Genomic DNA, 22,908 nt, shown 5'->3' with positions numbered 1-22,908 from the left:
TTTTTTGAGAAAGAGGTGGCGAGGGGCCACATGTAGTGGCAGGGAGAAAGGCAAAGGGGAGGGAGAGGGAGAATCTTAAGCAGACCCCGTGCCCAGTGCAAAACCCATGGTGAGGATCGATCCCAGGACCCTGAGAGTGTGACCTACCAACTAAGCCATCCAGGTGCCCAAGCTACAGCACTTTGTCTGTATAGCTCTCACATCTTCAACTCGGACAGTTAAAGGACCTAAATGCTAAATTCTAGAATGCGTTTTTCTCTTTTGTGACATTTGGATGCAAGTCCATCTGTCATTGGCTGACTCTGCAGAGGCTGAAAAACCACTTTGGGAGCACTGCCAGCTCCTGCTTCTGGGCTGATTTCTAACAGATGTCCTCCCCTTGTGAATTTCCCGTCTTTACTTGAGCTGCCCTCCTTTGCACTAACAGAAGGAATCTCTCGGCCACTGAATGTGTCTGTGGAAAGCTATGTAGATCAGTAGATGGGACAATCTAGGTTACGATTGTCTCTCTCCCCTGACATTTGAGCACAAAGTATCTCATTGCAGTTTACACATTCTGCTTCAAAGTTGCTTGCAAAGGGCCTGGCAATTTGATAGATTTAATGCAATGACATTCTAAACACAGGACCATAGGACTGACATTAAAGCATTAGGATGTATAAAAGCTGTCACCATTGAACTCCTCACAAGTGGCAGTGCCAAAAAATTTTTACTTGGGATGAATAGTGTTCTAGTAAAGGGGCTGAAACACTCAGGAGTAACCACATTTGCTCCCTTTGAAATTATACTGTACCTGCAATCAGGATTCTGATCAGGACTGACATCAAATACCCATTTTTAGGAAGTTCTCATTAATATCCCCAGTGGTAGGCAAAAAGGTAAAATAACACATGTTTATTTCATAGGGCAAATAATTTTATCTGATAAATGCTGTGTTCTCACACAGCTTTTGTACAATAAGTACAAAGCTAAATAAAAATGGAAATTATTTTGCAAGCTTTCCTCCAACTTAAAAAAATGAAAGAAAGATACCTTGGGACTTATTTTTGAGATACAGATTCTTGAAATTCTTTATTCTTTTATCAGCTCTGTTGCCCAATGGGAAATCTGTACAACAGGCATCATATGTCTTTAATAATGAAGCAAACTACTGTAGCTCAAGTCTTCGGAGCATCTAAAAAATCCAATTGTGTGTAGGAAATGCCAGAAGAGTTTGTTTTACTAGAGCTATAAATTCAGCAACATTCAAGGGGTAGGCTCATTTCAATCAAAGGCAGAGAGGCAAAACTGATGAAAACATTTTAAAAGATAATCCATATGGACTGAGTCTGAGGGAAATTTCCCATGAAGCAAATGCCTTCCGTATAAGCCAGAGAGTTCTAGAATCCTCCCCCTACTTTTTTTGCTTAGAGTCTCAAACTCCACAGGACTTCACAAAACAATCAGTTTCATCCTTCTTGAAAAAGGAAAAGAAAAAGATATGTATTTTAAAAGCTTCTGGGAAAATTTCTCCAAGTGAAATGTTTTCTCTTTGATCCAATTTACATCTGCATTTCAGATCAAAAACTGTAAAATTGAAGTTAGCAAATTAGATATTAAAGATTTTGCTTCTAATAACACTTTGTTACACCAGACAGCACATTATATGTCTTAGCTGGAGCAATAACAGTGACTAAAGGCTGCTATTAAACAAAGTAGAAACATTAATGATAACCATAAAAATAATTGTGTTTAAAGCTTCGAGTAAACACTTTAGTCATCATTTCCATATGGTCTTCTTGGAGTTTCAAATTGATATCATATTAAATATTATCCATTGTGAGCTAAATTCAATCCAAAGATATTAATTCAAAATATTGTAGATTTAAACAGTATTTAGGCCAATAGTTCATTGTTTCTTTCCAAAATATTCACTCAGCTGAAAAAAGTGCAATTTTAGTGGAAGAAAAGGAAGACTTTTACTAGATATTTTTTGTGGGAAGATCAGGACACTATGAAAAAAATGGCGCTGATAACAAACCAGCCCTGTCATTAGCTGGGAACAGCTAACGAACCCCATTTAAACAGCGTGCATTCAGTAATCTGAAGGATCATATGACATCTTGACTAATGTGGCTTCTAGCTCAAGATTCATTGCAGATCTAAAATTTACATGTCAGTTGGCAACAAGCCTACTTCAGGGCAAAATCCAAATTAACTCAGTGTAAATATTACTCAAAACAATCCCTTCAATTTTAAGAGATTTAACAGAAAAATCCCTTTCACACACAAGTGAGCTCTTTATTTTGTAATTAGCAAATGGTAAGATTGTTTCTCCTGACTCCCATCTGTCCTGAAGTCTTTAAGTAGCCCAAATGAAATAACTCAATGTCTTTGTTCCAGAACTTGGTATATTAGACAAATCCTTTACTAAAAACTCTTGTGCTCTTTTTTAGACATGGTTCTAAAAGGCAGGCCTATTTGACTTTCTAATCTAGAACAGGTTCAAAGCAGAAAATTAGGAGGGGGCACGACTGTATTGGCAGGATGTCAAAGAACAGCAAGAAATGACACCTAACAGCCTGACAGAAAGGGGCAAGTCAGAATTGTAAAAGACACAAAATAATTATAAAAAGTAAATACCAAAAAGCAAACAAACAACAACAACAACAAAACCCCCAAGAATTTAAAAGGCATAGCATCTGGAGGCAAATGTCTCCTCAAATTAGTTACTTCACCAGGTGCTGTACAATTGATATGCACAACGATGACCCTGAGTCATCAAGAAAACATGAAATTATGCATCCTTCCCCAATAAGGCAGGAAGTATTTAACACATCATATGAATATTCCCATAAAAATACTTAGCTTATTAAAAAAATAACAAAAAGAAGAACGCATGAGTATTCTGGGTAGACTCTCACGAAATAGCTCATTCCCAGTGATGTCAGACCTCTGAGACCTAAGTATGTTACCACCAGAATATAAGATTTTTAATATGACTGACAGATGCTGACTGATAGCTCAGGTAATAAAACGTGAAACAGACAATTTGTTTTTAACTTGAAAAGTATCCTACATAGATGTGGGCTATATCTACATAGTCTACAGTCTTTGTGACTATAACATTTAACGTCTCCAAATATTTCTTAAGGTGAATATTGAAAAAGTTATTTCCACTTCTTTTTGGTTGGCCATTTAATGTTGTTTGAAATGATATTGTAATTAAAGCTCCATGTGTCAAGATGTTTTGTAATATAAGTAACACAAGAAAAGACAAAAAAACAACTTAATTCTGAAGGACAGGCCTTTGTTTAGATCGCTGTATCTCCAACAATAGGACAAATGTTCATTCTGTTAACACAATGGTGCTGATTTCATTTCTCTGTGACTCCTCAGCTGTGCCCTTCCAGGGCCACTGACCACAAAACCAGCTTTTTTTGTGTTTACAAAACACCTCCAGTAGTACCAGCCTTCACAGGCCCAGAAATCAAGACAGGTGGCAGAACAGAGAATGTTTTCTACCCCCCAACTTCTCTCACATAAAGACCCAGTAGACCTCTTTTCTGTCACTCCCAGGAGAACTCCCTCTAATGTCATGGTCATGAGTTACATTAATCCTGGTACCTGAGCCCTGTGGCCAGCAGAAGGCCATTCGCAGATTGACTTCAGTCTGGGTGGTTGAACTAATCACTGGGAAATTTCCCTGAGAAAATCGCCTTGACTGCAGAGGAGTTAACGCTATAGGAAAATTGGGTTATGGAAAGGGTGGGGGAAAAACGGAATGTTAGGTGCTAACAAACATCGACTGTTATATTAAAATGGACATTGTATGTGAAGAACTTTCTCTTTTCTTTGGATTTCTTCTTTAGTAGAGTTTGTTATACGTAATAAAAAAATAGTTTAATAATTTAAGTCTTTTTGGTCACAATGACTGGAAATCATTTGAATTTGTTTAAGCAAATGAGGAAATATTTTGGGTTACGTGAAATGCATCTTTTGTTTTGTTTTTCCAAAACAGAACCCTAGCACCGTCCTCGGGAAAATGTTTTGAGGGGAGCAGGCTTATTTGCTGGTTGCATGCTTGTCCTTTCCTGGCCATAGTGACTGGTTGAAGAATGAGCACCGGACTCAGGCTCAGCCTATCATTGTTCCCTATATCCCTGGCTAGACTGTGATTCATCCAGGTGACACACACATGGTTCAAGCCAGATTAGGACATTTTCCTAAGAGCTTTGTGACTAGGGGTTGTGGGAGTCGGGGAAGGGTGACTGAAAACTGATTTCATTTCATCTGTAAAATTGTATGTCCAGGGGCGCCTGGTGGCTCAGTGGTTAAGCATCTGCCTTCAGCTCAGGTCATAATCTCAGGGTCCTGGGATCCCATGCTGGGGCTCCACGCTCAAGACAGAGAGTCTGTCAAGATTCTCTCTCCCTCTCTCTCTGCCGCTCCCACTTGTGCGCGCTCTCTCTCTCTCAATAAATAAGTCAGTGCGTTTTTAAAGATTTATTTAATTTTAGAGAGGAGGAGGGGCAGAGGCAGGGAGAGAGAGAGACAATTCCAAGCAGACTCCCTGAGGAGTGTGAAGGCTGACTAAGGGCTTGATCCCAGGACCCTGAGATCATGACCTGAGCCGAAATGCAGAGCTAAATACTTAGATGACTGAGCCATTCAGGTGCCCCAAATGCTCCCTATTTCTATCATAATGACATGATAAAGTCTTCCTTATCATCTTTAACAAGCGTCATTGAACAATTTTTGTTTCTTTAGCAACATCTAAGAACCTAATTCTAACTGTGTCCAGCGACATTCTTTCCCATTTATTGTAGGCGGTTTCCAGAAATTTTGTCTTCAGTAGATATCTGCTACACACTGCCAATTTGCTTTCCCCAAATGTTGTGACTTATAATGTATTTGTCATAAATTGGAATGTGTCTATTATTTAAAAGATCACATAATGAATACTTCTGAAATACATATAGAATCACAGAAAAGTAATAAAAGAAATCTGTTAAAGTGAAATGAGCATAGTCTTCAGAATCAAGCAAACTTGAATTCAAAACTCTGCTCTTCTTGCTTTCTAACTATATAACTTTTGGGCAATTGCCTGAGCTTCAGTCACTCTAATTACAAAAAATAGCATATTAATGCCTAGCCAGTGTCCTGTTAAGAACCCCAACATTTAATAAATATCTTTTTCTTTTCTCAGGAAAGTAAAGATCTAGTCTATTCTTATGTTATCCACAATTGCTTGATCTAGGGAACTCACATTACCTGCATCTCTGTACATCATTACCTTAACTATGAAACTTAAAAATTTCTTTAAAAGGTAATTTTTGATAATTGGTTTAATCTTGAGACTTACAAACATTGTTATATCTTAACCAAATTAATTGTGAGTAATTTATATCTCCAGAGAAAGATGAGTATTTTCAAAATTATCACTTAGAGAATACATACATAATACTTGTCACCACGGAATTTCTAACTTGTTGATATTGTTCTATTATTCTTTGAACCATTCATGAGGCTGACTTTATTGGCTTGGCATCATCAAGCCAAGTCTAAGGTGAGAAACTGCAGGAGGTTTTGGTATTTCTGAGAAAGCCATCTCCAATCTTTATATTCTCTGCTTCTTTTAGTAATACTTCGTTGCAATAAATTTATATCTTTAGGGATTTAAGGGTACATTTAGAAAAATGGAAAATCTACCTGTGTGAATCACTGGCTTTGTGAAGTTCCCAATTATATACTCGAAATGTATACAATCATATAAATTTCATGTGTTAATGAATTTTTATAATAAAATCATGAATCTGTATGATTTATCAGCATTCTTCTATCAATAGCTATTTTTCTGTAGATTTGTTTCAAGTTAATTTGCAAGCTAGATAAGAAATATTCATTAGTATATATTCTTGAAGTTTGAATTATTTTTAAGTATTTAATGAATCATTTCAGTGAGTTCACTTTAATTCAAAGAGAATACTTTATTGCTTGGCCTTAAATTTTAAATTTATATGTATGCTCACTTCGGAAAGCACCTTAATTATTTAAAGCTTTCCTTAACATATGCAGATATAAAACAATAGTTTTTTGAAAACGGAAATATTTTTACATCAGAAGAGACCAGAAAAAAAAATGGATAAGAGTAGAAACACTGCTGTTTTTCATTTCCTTAGATGCTTTGTCAGCTAAAGGTTACTTTTCAGGTCAAGAAAACTTGTATGTTAATCCCTTCAGATGAGAGAATTAAGGAACCATGTTGGGACCTTGGTTTTCTTAAGTAAAAGAATATTGTAATACTCAGAATGGTAGAGAAGGACAAATATAACGTTCCATTTAATTTGAAGTTTCTTATCTATGTATTTTGGTTGGGTATAAGCATCAGTACTCCACAAATACACACACATACACACAACCTGACACACATCCTTATTTTTTTCTTATTTTCTCTGAAATTTTGCTAAACAGGGGAGCAAAGCTTTCAAGTCCTAAATCCCTTTGTAATGCTTATACTGCCACACATAATCTGGAAAACTTTTAGGCACATTTATTCTAGGGGAAACAGATCAGATATTGCACAAAAGTAGAGATGCAAGGGGAATAAACTTGAGAAGTAAAAGGTGTTAGAGGAAATTGAAGGAGGACAGAGTGTGAGGGTTGATTTGAGGTAAAATGAGCAATTTGATGCCATTTTCACTTAATCTATATTATTCCCTAGGAAGGAACACAGATACATACCCATCACGTGCAGACACACAGAGCTCACTAGAATTAGAGAAACAGTCACTGGCAGTTAGCTGTTTTTTTCAGACAGTGGGCAGAAGTATTAAAAATATAAAATATTTGTAGTTTTATTCTCTAGATGTATTCTTGAATATGAGGAATTCACTGAGATTAAGCATTGTGGATATTCTCTTACTGTATCTCAAATAGATGAGGGGAGGTGGTAGATTTTTGGCATAAATTCAGGATTGGAGTTTGGCTTTGTTAGTATCGTGGGAGATCTGCAAGGGAGTTGAGAGTATAAGGACTAAGAGTATAATGATTAAGTATTTCTGGTAAAGGCAAAAACAGCTAGCAGTCATTGAGAAATTATTGGTATCAGGAATGTAGGTATGAGAGAGATTGAAGGAAGACAGATTGTGGTCATACCAAGGCGTGTTGGATTGCAAAATTTCAGGGGAGGAACAGCAGCTCTTCATGTTGGTTCTTGGAGAAAGGAAGCAATGACAAAGGAATCAATATTTCAAAAATCTCTGAGGGTAATAGATTGAAGAATGACTGCTATCAAGAGGGGTAGAGGGTGGCATGAAATTCAGGAAGAAGGGATTCTGCACAAGGGTAAAAGAATAAATTTGGCAAATTTTAAGGCTTTGTATCATAATGAAAAAAGATTTGATCCCTGTTTGGCAGTCAGGAAGGGCCTTCTGTAAAACATAATGGGTATGCGTTCCTTTGGCTGAGAGCAGTATCTGTGAGGCCATTTCCCTGTTATTTGCTAGCCTCCTACATATTGGGTTGACATTGATACATTACTTTTTAATGAATAAATTCATTGAACAGTCAAGGTGGCAGAGCTAGGTAAACACACCAAACATTTTATTACTCATTAGAGATATTTGGTCATTTGTAAGGTTGGCATATTGCTGTGTTTTCACTTCCATTTTTTTCAACTAAGTCTTAATGCTCAATTGTTTTTTCCTTAAAATATCTCTTCTATTTATACATTCCTCTCCATACCCTTTTCCCAGCAGTCATTCAGAGTTGGAAACCTGTAACTATTTTCTCCACCTGTCACCTCTCTCCCCTTTCAATCATTTTAACGCATTAGTCTGATTACTCTTTGCAGGGGAGTGATGTCATTAACTAATTCCACTGTTCCAAAACTTACACAATATTGATTCTCCACTGCATACCGTATTCAGTTCTTTTAAGTCCTTTATAGGTCTGTACCTTCAGCCTTGTCCCCACCGTACCCCACCACGCATAGTCTGTTCCACTCGGGCTGATGCTCTCTCTGTCCTCTGATGTACAATAATTCAGGCTCACATCTGTCTTTGCGAGTGTTGCTTCACCTGACCTTGCTTTTCTCATCGATGAGTCCAAATTCTGCCCTGCTCTGTGGCCAAATTAGAATGCAGCTTCAAGAAAAAAAAAATTTTTTTTAAATATTCCAGCCTATCATAATTTTTCCCTTCTCTCAGTTTTATACATATAGCCATTCTTTTATTTTGTATCTCTAACTAGATTTTGAGCTATTTGAAGGAAAGTGTCATAGACTTCTTGTTCTTGCCAGAGCACCCAGGAACATGACATTGGTGGTCTAGGGTGAATCACACCCACCTGTCATGCTCTCGGCATGCCATTAGAAGCACAATACATTTCTTGGATGATTGCCTTGACAGTTTTTAAAGAATTTCATCAAATGTAGACTGCATAGTATAATACTTTTTATGTCGCTCGGTTCTTCTTCATATCAGAATTTGTCCAAAGTATGCTAAAGTCAGCTCGTAATCAAGTCACCACTAAAACTATCAAGGCCAAAGCACAAAAGGACTTTGATTATAGGTGGACATTAATTCTCAAAGAGCAAGCTTTGACTATTCGATTCCTAAGTTTCCATTAAAAGACACCCTGTGACCTCACGTCCTAGAAGAGTCAATTGAATTTGTACTTCATAACCTAGGAAGGCCAGATGCTAGTCTACTCAGTTCTGTGGCAGAGAGATATTCATAAGCGTCTGAAGGTCAATCACGAGGAAAAACTCAAGCTCAATAAAAGAAATTAAAAAATGAATAATTTAAAGTGAGGCATAACACACCATTTCGTTGCAGTTAATTCTATTTTCCACCTCTTTACTTTAAGACAGTCCAAACATAAAAAATTCTAATTCTTTTCATACCCTAGAAAAGGTTTTTATGAAGAATTAAGTGTGAAAGTGACTCAGGTTCAAAAATAATGAAATTATTCCTATGCCTCAAATTTGTATTGTAGAAAATCCAGACAAACTAAATTTCTCCATTTAGGTCGGAAAACAGCATCTTTCAGGATAGACGATAACCTTGCAAAAATGTTATGTGGTTTTTGTCCTGGTTATTGCTACCATTTCCCGCTATTGTCTTCAGAAAGTTAAAGTCATCCGAGTAAACATTCTTGTTTCCTCACCTGCAAAACGAGAGAGCTAAATCCAATTAGCCCTCCTAGTTTGCGCCACTGTGAAATGAACATGATTGTCATCTCAGTATATCAGAGTCCGTGACCTGCATTACACGAGCCTTTTGTAGGCAAAATATTGAGGGAATAAATAATACAGTTAGGTGAGAATTCTCTCTTTTCTTGGAAAGATTATTTGTTCACACAAAAATTAATTGAGCATATTGTCTTGTCATTGTGCAAAACATTGCGTTGTGGATTGAGGAAGGAAGGAAGGAAGGCAGCCAGCCACAGTCTTTTAGGAACTGAGCTTCAAGTTTTCATAATACAGAGGTTCCCGACTTACAATGGTTCAACTTACAATTTTGCAACCTTATGGTAGTCTGAAAGTAATACACATTCAGTAGAAATCTTAATTTTGATTTTCCAAGCTAGCAATATGATGTGGTCCAATCCTCTCTCGTGACTCCCGGCAATGGCAGCGAGCCGTAGCAACCCACCAGCCCTGGGATCATGAGGGTAAACCCAACTGTAGGTTAATGAAAGTGTTCTGAGCACAATAAAAGTAGGCTAGGCTAAGCTATGATGTGGGGAGGTTAGATGTATTAAATGCATTTTTGACTTCTGATATTTTCACCTTATAATGTGTTTATCAGGACATAACCCCATCATAAGTTGGGGGAAGATCTGTAATATTTAACCATAAATATTTAACCATAAACAAGACAAAAATAATGAAATGCTCATAGCAATCAACTACAGCAATTAAAAAGTGGTATCACTAGGAAATGTTAAATGCTATGAGTTCAGGGAAGTCTGTGGGTCAAGAAATCAAATTCATTTCAGCTGTTGTGCTGAAAACCCCTACATCCCATATGCTGGATGCTTTTCCTACATTATTTTCTTTAAGGAAATTCAAAGTGGGTTTTGAGCAAGAAGACATTGGTACGAGAGGAGGAACTCAGAAGTCGGATGGCAGAAACATGCACAGGTCAGCAGGTGCAAACAGAAGGCTGGAAGTAGGGGATATGGAAATCAATCTATTGGTGTAGGCAGAAATCTGGATACCCACATCCCTTCGTAGCTGCCAAATTATTGTTTTCCCGAGACCCCTTCACCAGTTCTTCAAAGCTTTAAAGATGCTCTTTTGCAGGTTTCAAAAGCAGTGTATAGTAAGTATTCTTTCCTTGTAACTTAACACATCATTAGCAAGTGCCACATTAAAAGCATTTTTAAACCAGATTTTGATAGTTGTGAACCTCTGGGCATCCCAGTTGTGAACTTGGAAAAGGTCTGGTGCATACGCTTGCACGTAATCACGCATAAATTTGTTTCTCAGCCTTTTCTTATTTATGCCCACTCTCTTGGTCAGCTGCCTCAGCATGCGTATCTTTTCTTCTTCCCCTCCCCACTTCGTGTGCTATGGTCAAATTTCTTCATCCATAGGCCAAAGAGCTTTTGGGGACAGAGTAGTTAAATAAAAAAAAAATTGTCATAACTTTGGCAATTATGCAGAGTTCTGAGGTTGATTGTGACTCTACTTACACCTTTCCTGAATATATCAGTGCTCCAGTTTTTGATTCTTAATATATGTACTTTGAATGTAAGTTAAGTTCTTTGATTAACCACCATGTAGGACATGAGTCTGTATGTAAAAGAATTAATTTCTCTTTCTTCTCATTTGCTCAAAGCTTCACCCCAGTTAGGTTTTCTCTTATAATCAAATGTTTTCCTTTTCCAGGTGGCTCCAAAGCAAGAATGGCAAATTCATGGCTAGACCTGAAGTGTGCACATCTCCACCATACTCACAACATAGCTATGGCTCATCCCCAGTTCCTGGTTCATCAAACACCATATTCAAATGAAAATAATTAGGTGGAAGGAAAGATACTTGTAATTTGTTTCTTCCAGCTCATGGACAAAAAGACACAAAGCTAACAGGTTATCTTAAAAACAAACAAAAAAGGGTAAAATCTCCCTTATCACACAACAATAATTTTTTTTTAATATCTGGGAAAATCTATTTGATAGAAAAGAAACAAAAAATGAAGTTACATTGAATAATGTCAGAAACAAATCCCATAGAAAAAAGCTTTCCGAGAAAAAAGCAGAAGATCCAACAGTCTGACATAATTCTCTGAAAAAAAGATAAACACATGCAGGGCTTGAACAGGCACCCTAGAGTTGTATGAATATAATTACGTATTTGAACTTAAAGATGAAGTATTTGACATTGGCGAACATTCGCTGAGCACCTGTAAAGACAAATTCTTTTTTTTCAACAAAGAATTGCTTGCCACTCCTTAATACACTGATGTCCCCTATCACCCTGTCCTATAGTCAACATATGTTCTCAATTCTTTCGCACTGGTTTCACACATCACATTCAGACTTCCTTTTTAGAAATTTTTTCCTAACGCTAGAAGGTCGTTTTCTTGCTTAACTTCCTGCTGTATCACTATCCCTCTAGAAATACTCCTATTCCCTTTTTCCAATCCAAATTACAGGTAGCTAAGAACTGAAATAGAAACAAAATTCATAAAAATTCAGCCTATCCATGGGTCACAGTCATGTGATCTGGCCCACTGGGTGAGGTTAAACAAATACTGAACAATTCTTTTAGGTATGTTTTACCAACTCCTATGATGAGTATTATAAACCATTCTCAGCTCGTCTTAAGTTCTCAACTTGACACTGATGAAGAGAAGCGCTAATGAAACCTCCACCTGTTTCAATCTTTTTCACCTAAAAGTCTTATTTGATACCTCCTTCTTTTTTGTCTCTCAAGACACATTACCCTCACTCATGTCCAAGTCACATCAATCTGTTCTCAACTCTGGCCTTCGCCACTTCTTCTGAACCTACATCTTCAGTATTTATCTCTCCACTGGCTCCTTCTCTGCAGTAAAATATATACTCTCCTCTTGTAAGAAAACAGATTATGCTTTTCTTCTCCAGGTGCATTACCAAGCTCTCCTTTCTCTGACCAACATCTCAAAAGTATGACTCACATTTGCCAGTCATCCACATCTACTGCCCACTTCTCAAATTTTTCTAATCTCTTTCTCCTGCTACCTCCCAGCACATTATTGACAGTTTTAAAGAATCACGTGGACTTTCTAAATGGGAGAGCTAATAATGGCTTCTTACTTAGGATTTTGTCTTGCTTCTCTGCAACAATTTCTTACCATTGCCTACCTTTTTGTCATTGTCTCTGTTAGTTCTGTTCTAAAAACTCACTTTCCTTGGCTACATGATTTTGCCTTTCCTGGATTCATTATGTCTCTTGGGATGCTACCATCTACCATTCTCTTGATTTGCTATTTTCTACATACCAGATATGTGTGAGGTCTTGGAAAGATCTACATTCAGCAATTTTTTTCTCGTAACTTCATTTGTCACCTCTTTGTGGATGGCATTCAAATTTATAACTCTGTTTCCTAAATATCCTAAAATGGGGATTGAAATTTTAATAGCTTGCTGGATACTTCCACAGGGGTTAGCTTCAGGATCTAAAACTTAAGAGGTTCAAAATCGATATCCTAATTTTTCCTCAACTTCTCCACCACTTGTTTCTATGTCACTTATTTGTGTTATCATTCTTCCTCTTTGAATTTTTAAAGTCATCACTGATGTTTTCTTTTCTTCTCAGCTGTTACTCCCGAGGCTATTTCAGGACTTCAACTGAATACCAAGCCAGATAATCCTCCCTTTGTAAGGTTCCAATATATCAGAATTTTGGTCATCAGGTTTCAGTTAAATAATACCTGTTCTAAATGAAGTTCAATTTTCAGTCACCACAGTATATTAACTATGTAATTGCATTAAGTCTGAAGTTTCTGATAGCTCTTCAGCCTATAAACCATCATGTAAATAACATCTCTGCATCAGGGATTAGTGGCTTGTAACATCACTTCTTTCAAAGGATGCTGATCATCGGTCATTGTGCATCTGGTTTTCTTTTCATGCACAAATTATACGTAATTGTGTTTACTTCTGTTTCCCATGATAAACCCCTGGTCTATTTTACAAAAATGGACAGTTAGAAAAGGAACTTAGCCAGAAAAGATGAAAGTACAGTAAAGAAATGGTAAGTGATAATGATGGAAAGAAAATGAGAATCAAGGGGCACCTGGGTGGTTCAGTGGTTTGGGCCTCTGCCTTCGGCTCGGGTCATGATCTCAGGGTCCTGGGATCGAGCCCCACGTCGGGCTCTCTGCTCAGCAGGGAGCCTGCTTTCCCCTCTCTCTCTGCCTGCTTCTCTGCCTACTTGTGATCTCTGTCTGTCAAATAAATAAATAAAATAAAAAAAAAAAAGAAAATGAGAATCAAGTGTAGATGATGTTTTAGAAAAACATCGCTGACTGTGGGAATGTTGCCACCACCAACATTCGAGACTCTGATATGCAGCTAGATTTTCACTAGTCTACTGCAGTGGCTTATTGACTTAAATGAGGCAAGTGGTTGTGATGAAAAGGATAAAGGTGTCCCAGAGGAAGTGATGCTGGCAAAAAACAAACAAACAAACAAAAAAACAAAACGAAACAAAAAACCAACCCTACACTCAAGGAATTCTCAGAAATATTTCGTGGCGCTGAAAGTTCAAAGCATAAAATGTTGGCAGCTGATCTAAACCTAGAAAGGAGTACAATTCAGCCAGGCATAGAAAAGATGTTTTCTCCATGCAGTTAAGTTATACGACAAAAAGGCAAGCACTGTTCAAACAACTCTTGATATGTTTTGTACAGAAAAATCAAACACACTCATTGTCAGTGTTTCAAATGTTTAAAATTACTATGGACTAAGTAAATATTAGTTTTGCTATTTTTTTCAGTTCCCTTTACATTTATAACCTCGAGTAAAAGAGGTTTCAATGCTTTGACAAATATGGTGAAAGGCTGTAAAACAATTACGTTTTTTTTTCTTCTTGATTATGGGTCCTTTTGCATAGTTCCAGCTTGTACAGTCATCTTTATGATTCCTCATTAGTGTGCAAACCCGGGGCTGGGGATACTGTCAATTCAGTTTCACCAGTTTTCACATGTGTCCTGTGCTGTATTTTGGTATTTTTGCTAAGGAACTTCCTTACTCTTCTCAGAGAAGGGTAGCAGCAGATGGTATGGAGGGAGTTTTGCCAGGGCTTCTAGGCATTCTCCAGAGAATGACCTACTTCAGGGCTGTAGGCAGCTTCAGTAATCAGCACCAGCTTCCAGAGGTATCTGGGCATCCTCCTGGGAGTCCCTGGCTTTGGTGTTGCAGAGAGCCAAGTTTATTAGCCGTGCCTTTTCTGTAAGTCTGATGTTTCTGGAATTTCTGAAAGCCAGAAGTAAGCTTTCTTACCATGGCTTTACCAGCCGTTTCATATTCTTAGATCACTTTGTATTTGTAGTACCTGTGGTGATGCGTGTTTTCCTGACTGCCCTGACTGCTGCAATATTTGGGATCAGAAGAATATCCTAGGTAAAGAGCCCCTTGAAGATGAGTCTTCGCATTGGCTGTCGAGCATAGGGACAATTGAAGGTAGTAGTGACTCCATCATTACTGGAAAATGAGATGGCAGTCCAGAAGACACAGGGAAAAACAATTATTGAAATTATCACTGGGAGTTACCGAGAACGTAAAGCCTAGTGAAAGCAGATATAGGGACTCCAAGTGACTTTTGGAAAATGATGACATGACACAGATGAGCAGAAGGACTGTGGGGAAGGTGCCTACTTCTGGGCACACTAAGAAAACAAATTCTCAGCATTTTAGATTCACAGGTCAAAACATGATCAGGAAACTACCCTAAAATTATCTTTCATCTCTGATAACCTCAGGACTGATGAGTCCAAATATCAGATGGAAAGTTCAAGGCTGCAGGTGGCAGAGCTACAGTGCAAGTTCAATTTCCTTCTTCACCAGCTCTCTTCAGCAAAAAGTAGGGCCTTGATCTGCATATACGCCAGGATGCACCCAGGAAAAAAAAAGAGAAACCATCTGAGTATTTAAGATGGAGGGAATTAAAAGCAGGAATCTGGTCACAGTGCTGACGAAGGAGGATTCGAATGTATGTAGGGTGACTGATTCATGTTCCTACCTGTGCAGTTCGTACCGAAACTACTCTAGCTTCAGGCCATCCCCGTGTCTGGAGCAGCAACTGCAATTGACTTTACAACCAGCCTTCCAGCCTTTACGACCAGCCACCAGCATTTATCCCCAACAAAGGGTACTTCAGAGCATCTTCCCAAAGCACAGCTCTATGTGCACCATAACAGAATGGGGGAATTTGGCTAGTGTTCTGTCACTAGCCAAATTCACATGAGTGATCAAGTCCTACCCTGCAGTGAGATCATGGGCAAAAGCCCCTTCTGAGTCAAAATTTTCCAATAAATAGAATGAAGAGATTGGTGCCAGTTGGTAGATTTCACATTCTTTTAGTCTTGTAATATTCTTTTCAAAAAAGCTCTGTGTGGCATTACGAACAAATAAAAATGGAGTTGTTCTGAATGAGAGATTGTGGTTTATGTGGACTTAGTCAGCAGCCCCAAACTCTGCCCCAGCCCTCTGACCACCAAGTGGTTCTCATGGGGATCCCCCATAGCACATTTTGAAAACCACTAGAGTAGTAGATTTTAAGGTCCATTCAGCTCTAAAGATTATTATTTTCTCTTACTTTTTAAATAATCCTAATGACCATATCATAAGAAAAAATAGAAACTAATCTTCTTAGCTTAGACATTGAAGACCATTTATAAACTGGTTCTAAATTATCATTCATTCATTATTCTTTATTTTTTTCTTCATAGACTCCGAATTAGTAACTCACATTGAATGAATTAATGTATTTAGAGGACACTCAATGTAACTTCCTACTTCTAATATACTAGTATGCCTTCTCTCTGTGTAGCGACAGCCTCATTCACGTGCTTACTTAAATCTTATATATACAAGGCCTACCTCTTGATTTTTTTTCATCAAGTGGATGATTTACTTTCATTGATAAGTGAATCATTTATGTTTTTAGCTGCATGTAACAGAAAATCTTAAATATATTAGTAAATACTACAAAGGCTTATTTTTCTTTTACAAATAAGTGAATCTGGAGTAAAGACAGTCCACGGCTATATGGTTGTCTATAATCATCAAGAATCTAGCATCTTCTCGGGGTGCCTGGGTGGCTCAGTGGGTTAAAGCCTCTGCTTTCGGCTCAGGTCGTGGTCCCAGGGTCCTGGGATCGAGCCCCGCTTCGGGCTCTCTGCTCAGCAGGGGGCCTGCTTCCCTTCCTCTCTCTCTGCCTGCCTCTCTGCCTACTTGTGATCTCCGTCTGTCAAATAAATAAATAAAATCTTAAAAAAAATCCTTTAAGAATCTAGCATCTTCTATCATTCTTTTCTGCCATCTAGCATGTAAAGGTGTCTTATAAGCTAAGAGGGATGTAGACCTCCAGCCATTTTATCCACACACCAAGCAGCCAAGGAGAAGGGGTAACGGTTGTAATTAGTAAACACCTTAATTTTCTATTTTCCATTTTAAGGAGTTTTCCTGGAAGTTCTACCCAACTTCTTTCTTTGCTTGGAATTTAGTCACATGGGTGAAAAAATTATGTCTTTTGGCACCTGAATAATGATTCTATTATTATGGAAGACAGAAGAATGGACATTGGATAGAAAACTTGTAGACTCTGCCACAACAAATCTATTTGCTCCTTTGAGACTACAGTCAGCATACTAAATTGTGAAATTCTATTACTTATTTATCTTTACATTCCTGGCACCTGGCACAGTATCTCAATACATGGATGAATAATAATGAATGAATAACAACCTTATCTTTTTTTAAACTGACATTTGGCTAGCCAGCCAGAATGTCAAGAAGGGGCCCACATCATACTTGTGCTAGGACTCTGAGCAGTACCAGAAATAACTGGCCAAGAGGGACAAGAATGATTTGTATTTGGGAATGCTTCTTCAAAAGAAAGAAACTAAAGCTGAATATTACTAACTTCATTTCTCTAACTGCCTGTCAATAAATACATATTATTTTACCCAAGTTTAATTTTTAGTTTTGTCCAATATTGAGCTTATCTTTTTATATTACCTTCAGATTTCTAACATAATACATTTTAATATATATATGAATGGAAATTTGATAAAGTACACATAAGAATTTATTGTTTTTGTCACATAAGAAAAAGTCATCATTTTTCATATATTATTTTAATATGCTTCGTATATTATAATTAGATTTGACATCCTGCTGCCATAATATTGGGTAGAAATCTTCATGAATCTAGAAAATCCAGGTTTTAGACTAATGAAATATCAAGGGAAGCTCCTATACTTCTCATTAACTCTAAGTGGTTCCTCAGCAACTAGTCACAAAATACAGAAACACATAGCTACAGACTATGCAATCAGAACAACAAAAGATGTATTTAAAAAATGTATTCATCCACCTATCTATCAATCATCTATCACCTATCTAATCTATGATTTTTTACACATCTTCTATTTACTGCCTTACTCCAAAAATGATTTACGTGACTTACAAATGTATACTACGATAAGTGCTATAAAAATGAAATTTATATATACAGGTAACAATGATCAGAGCAAAGGAAAATTAAGGGTAAATCATTTCAGGAATTTAGGTAATTTAATGACACGCATACCATGAAATTTTACTCACTTTCCAGAAAAAGTCAGCCATCAATCTGGTTCTAGCATTTCTCAAAACCTGGAGAAACTGGTTCCAGAGAACTGTGAGATCAGGAGAGGCATACCTCAGAGATATCACAGGCGTAGTTCCAGACCACTGCAATACAGCTTATATCTCAACAACGTGAATCAAATGAATTTTCTGGCTTCCCAGTGTATGTAAATGTGATATTCACATGATACTGTAGTCCATTAAGTGTGTAATATCACTATTTCAAAAAAAATGCACATACCTTAATTAAAAAATACTTTATTTCTAAAAAAATGCTAACCACTGAAAGACTTTCAGTGAGTTGTAATCTTTTTGCTATTGGAGGGTCTTGCCTCCAAGATGAGAGCTGCTGACTGATCAGGGTGGTGGCTTCTGAAGGCTGAGGTGGCTGTGGCAATTTCTTGAAATAAGAGAACAATGAAGATTGTCACATCAATTGACTCTTCCTTTCACAAATGATTTCTCTGTAGCATGCAATGGTGCTTGACAGCATTTTACCTACAGACCTTCTTTCAAAATTGGAGTCAGTCCTCTTACACCCTGCTGCTGCTCTTATCAACAAAGTTTATGTACTATTCTAAATCTTTGGTTGTCATTTCAACAATCTTCACAGTATCTTTACTGGGCGTAGATTCCATCTGAAGAAACCACTTTGCTCATCCGTAAGAGGCAACTCCTCATCTGTTTAAGTTTTATCATAAGATTGCAGCCATGTTGTCCCAACCTCAGACTCCACTTCTAATTCTAGTTCTCCTGCTATTTCCACTACTTCTGCAGTTACATCCTCCACTGAAGACTTGAACCCCTCAAAGTCATCCATGAGGATTGGAATCAACTTTTTCTAAACTCCTGTTCATGTTGATATTTTGACCCCTTCCCATAAGTCACGAATGTTCTTAATGACATCTAGAATAGTGAATCCTTTCCAGAAGGTTTTCAACTGACTTTGCCCAGATCCTTTAAAAGAATCACTTTCTATGGCAGCTATAGCCTTACAAAAATGTACTTCTTCAAAAGTAACACTTGTAAGTTGAAATTACTCCTTGATCCATGGGCTGCAGAATGAACGTTGTACTAGCAGCCATGAAAACAACATTAATCTCGCACATCTCCATTAGAGCTCTTGGGTAACTAGGAGCATTGTCAACCAGCGGTCATATTTTGAATGGTATCATTTCTTCTTAGCAGTAGGCCTCGACAGTACAATAAAAATACTCAGTAAATCATGTTGTAAAGAGATGTGCTGTCACCCAGGCTTTGTGTTCCATTTATAGAGCACAGGCAGAGTAGATACAGTGTAATTCTTGAGGGTGCTAGGGTTTGGGGGATGGTAAATGAGCACCAACTTCAACTTCAAAGCACCAGCTTCATATAGCCCTGAACTAGAGAATCAGCTTGTCATTTGAAGCTTTGAAGCCAGATATGGATGTCTCTCAAGGTATGTGAATCCTGGATAACCTCTTCTTCCATTGTAAGACTGTTTCATCTATGTGGAAAATCTGTTGTTTAGTGTAGCCGCCCACATTAATTATCTTCACTAGATCTTCTAGATAACTTGCTGCAGCTTTTACAACAGCACTCACTGCTTCACCTTGTACTTTTATGTAATAAAGATGGCTTCTTTCCTTAAATCTCATGAACCTGTCTCTGCTAGAGTCAAACTTTTCTTCTGCCACTTCCTCATCTCTTTCAGCCTTCACAGAACTGAAGAGAGTTAGGTCTTTGCCCTGAATTAGGCTTTGATTTAAGGGAACGTTGTGGCTGGTTTGATTTTCCACCCAGACCACTAACACTCTCCATCTCAGCAATATTACTCTTTCACTGTCTTATCATTCATGTATTTCTTGGAGTAGCACATTTAATTTCTTTTGAGAACTTTTCCTCTGCATTCATGGCTTAGCTAACTGGTACAAGAGGCTTAGGTTTCAGCCTATCTCAGCTTTCAATATACTTTCCTTACCAAATTTCATCATTTCTAGCTTTTGACTTAAAGAGAGAGACATGTGACTCTTTCTTTCACTTGAACACTTAGAGGCCATTGTAGGGTTATTATTTGACCTAATCTTAATATTACTGTGACTCAGAGAATAGGGAGACCCAAGGAAACTGAGAGAAATGGAGAAACAGCAGGTCAGTGGAACAGTCAGAACACACACACAGGGCGCCTGGGAGGCTCAGTGGGTTAAGCTTCTGCCTTCAGCTCGGGTCATGATCTCAGAGTTCTGGGATTGAGTCCCACATCGGGCTCTCTGCTTGGCGGGGAGCCTGCTTCCTCCTCTCTCTCTCTCTCTCTCTCTCTCTCTCTACTCTCTCTCTCTCTGTGCCTGCTTGTGATCTCTCTCTGTCAAATAAATAAAATCTTTTAAAACACACACACACACACACACACACACACAACGGCTATTAAGTTAGCTATCCTACAAGGGTGCAGTTCATGGCACCCCAAAATAATTTATTAGTAATGTCAAAGATCACTGATCACAAATCACCATAATAAATATAATGATAATGAAAGAGTTTGAAATATCATAAAAATTACCAAAATGTGACACAGAGACATGAATTAAACAAATGTGGTTGGAAAAATTGCACCAATAGACTTGCTGAACTCAGGGTTGTCACAAACCTTCAATCTGTGAAAACAACAACAACAAGAAAAAAAAAACCCCACTATACCCGGGAAGTGCAACAAAAGGATGTATGTCTGTATTGGAAGATTCATTTAAATATTTATCAGGAGAATTCTGAATCTAGGGAAACAAGATTGTTCACCCATGGTTAAATTATGGGATCAAGAAATGATTTCACTAGGAACATTGGCTCCTAGATAAGGTGACTTTGAAGTGAAATGAATACACACACACACACACACACACACTCACTCACAGATGATTTTGAAACGGGTGCTTTTGGTCATAGAAGCACAGAGAAAGAAGAGACAGGTATCTTCAAGTTAATGTATCCAAATGGTGCTTAAACAAATACAGTGGCATTTTTTCCCCAAGATATTTATTGATGTTCCTTGAGGATAAGAACTGAGTTAAACAATGTTAAGTAACTTTGGGAAACAGTTAATTAAACAATGTTAGTCTAGTTTCCTTGTTATAGGAATTCACAGGGTATTTAATATTTAATTTGCATATGAGTTTATAAGGGGGAATTAAGTGTATAAGATTTTTCAGACTTAGTTAACAATTATGGCAGGTGCTATGCTACGTTTTCATTGCACTGTTTCCCCTTCCTGGACATAGAAAGATCCAGCCTCCTTTGTAGTTAGGTCAGGATAACATGACTGAATTCTAACAAGATGGGACAAAGGGGTATAAACTACTTCCAAACCTGGACTTATTCTTATAATTCTTCAGTTTTCTCTTCTTTTATTGTGACTTTGGAGGCCACATATTCCAGATAGTGTAGCTACAAGATGGATGGTTACCTGTCCTGCCCTGAAATGGGATGGAAACCAAAAAATGCACTTTCCTTTTGTCTAGTCATTAAGATTATCGGGTTAATGTATAATTTCAGCCTAACTTTGCCTAGCATGAGGATTATAGTCAAGCTCTTAATTTTGGAAGAACCTTAAAGCATTTTATTTATTAACATGAAATGGTTGTTGTCAGATAAATGGTTGAAATCTATATGCCCAAGTAGTTGAATGAGTGATTTTGCCTATAGGATTGCTAATAACTTATTTGTGGAAGAGGTTGTGCCACAAATCCTGAGTATTGGTTTTACGATGTTGTATTTGCTCACTCGGAGGCCACAACCCGAATACTAAGTACAATGTCTCAGAGGAAATAATCCCATACAGACCAGCAAGACATAAGTTTTAGACATTTAACGCCATGTAGTCATGATTTTAGACTTTTGCTTTGTCTGTGGGTCAGGAAAGAAGATGGTGAAAGGACAATTGGTCATCACTATTTCTGTCACTTTAGAAAATTGCAGCCAGGCTCTGAAGCTCCTACGCTTCCTCTCTTTTCAGTCTTGGTCTGTCTCCCTGGGACACTGGATGTGATCTGTTGTGGCACTATCTTCCCTCTCTAAAGGAGAATTGTCTGTTTAGGCATCTGTCTTCTTTGATGCAATTTTTTGTAGATTATTAACTAAGCTACATCTCATTTGAATCTCACTCTTTCCCCCAATGTTTCTTTTGTTTCAGAATCCCACTTTGGGTATCACAGTGCATTCAGATGTCATGCTTCTTCTCCAACTCTGGGCTGTGACAGTTCCTTAGACGTCCCTACTGGGGCAGGTATCTCTAGGTGATTATTCTTAAATATCAACTTGGCTAGATTAAAATACTAGGTTATTTTGTTAACATAGTAGTCAACATCTGCAAGGAGTTGACTTTAAGTAAAGATTACCCTTGATAATATGGTGGGGCTTCATCCAATCAGTTGAAGATCTTAAGAGCAAAATCTGAGGTTTTCCATTAAAGAAGGAATTCTGATTCAAGACCACAGTGTCAATTCTTGTCCAAATTTCAAATTCACCAGCCTACCAGTACCCCTAACCATAGGCACCAATTCCTTAAAACAAAACTCTTTTTATATGTCATATATATTATATGCAGAGATACACACACACATGAAATCTAATATACACATATACATATGTACAAAATCTTCTATGTATAATCCCCTGATATCTAATCAATATACACACAAGCCCTCAAATTTTTTATGTTTTTTTTTTTTTTTCATGGTAAGACTAGCGTTACAGGTTTGGAAGACTTATTTTTGTTTTTCTCCTCACTGTACCACATTATGTTAAGACCACACGCTACTGGTGTGACTCACTGATGATGTGAAGCCCAGTCCCCTGGCTGAGGTCGTTTTCCAGGTTTTCCCACCATCATTTATTTTTCCCCTTGCCTTACTCTGCTCTTTAGAAGGTGATCACTGAGCGATCAAGTGATCACTCAGTGCAGTCTACGTGCAAGGGAGAGAGTTAGGGTGGGGAGTGTCAAGCCCTACCTACCTTCAAGAGGGGTAAAAACTATTTAGCACTCTTCTGTGTGGGAGATTTGTCTCTTCTCCCCCATTGATTTATTTATTCAAGCATTTATTTATATCA

At 37.7% G+C, this 22,908-nt stretch overlaps 1 pseudogene; it reads right to left on the bottom strand.

Annotated features, from left to right (window-relative positions):
* Positions 1–227: 227 nt before the first annotated feature.
* Positions 228–19,868, bottom strand: LOC111146706 (annotated as a pseudogene).
* Positions 19,869–22,908: the final 3,040 nt, after the last annotated feature.

The sequence above is a fragment of the Enhydra lutris genome, unplaced genomic scaffold, assembly GCF_002288905.1.
Source record: "Enhydra lutris kenyoni isolate GAN:26980312 unplaced genomic scaffold, ASM228890v2 scaffoldscaffold2, whole genome shotgun sequence".
In the NCBI taxonomy this organism is placed as follows: Eukaryota; Metazoa; Chordata; class Mammalia; order Carnivora; family Mustelidae; genus Enhydra; species Enhydra lutris.
Note: the sequence above shows the minus strand (reverse complement) of the source record. Positions and strands in the feature narration are given on the sequence as shown.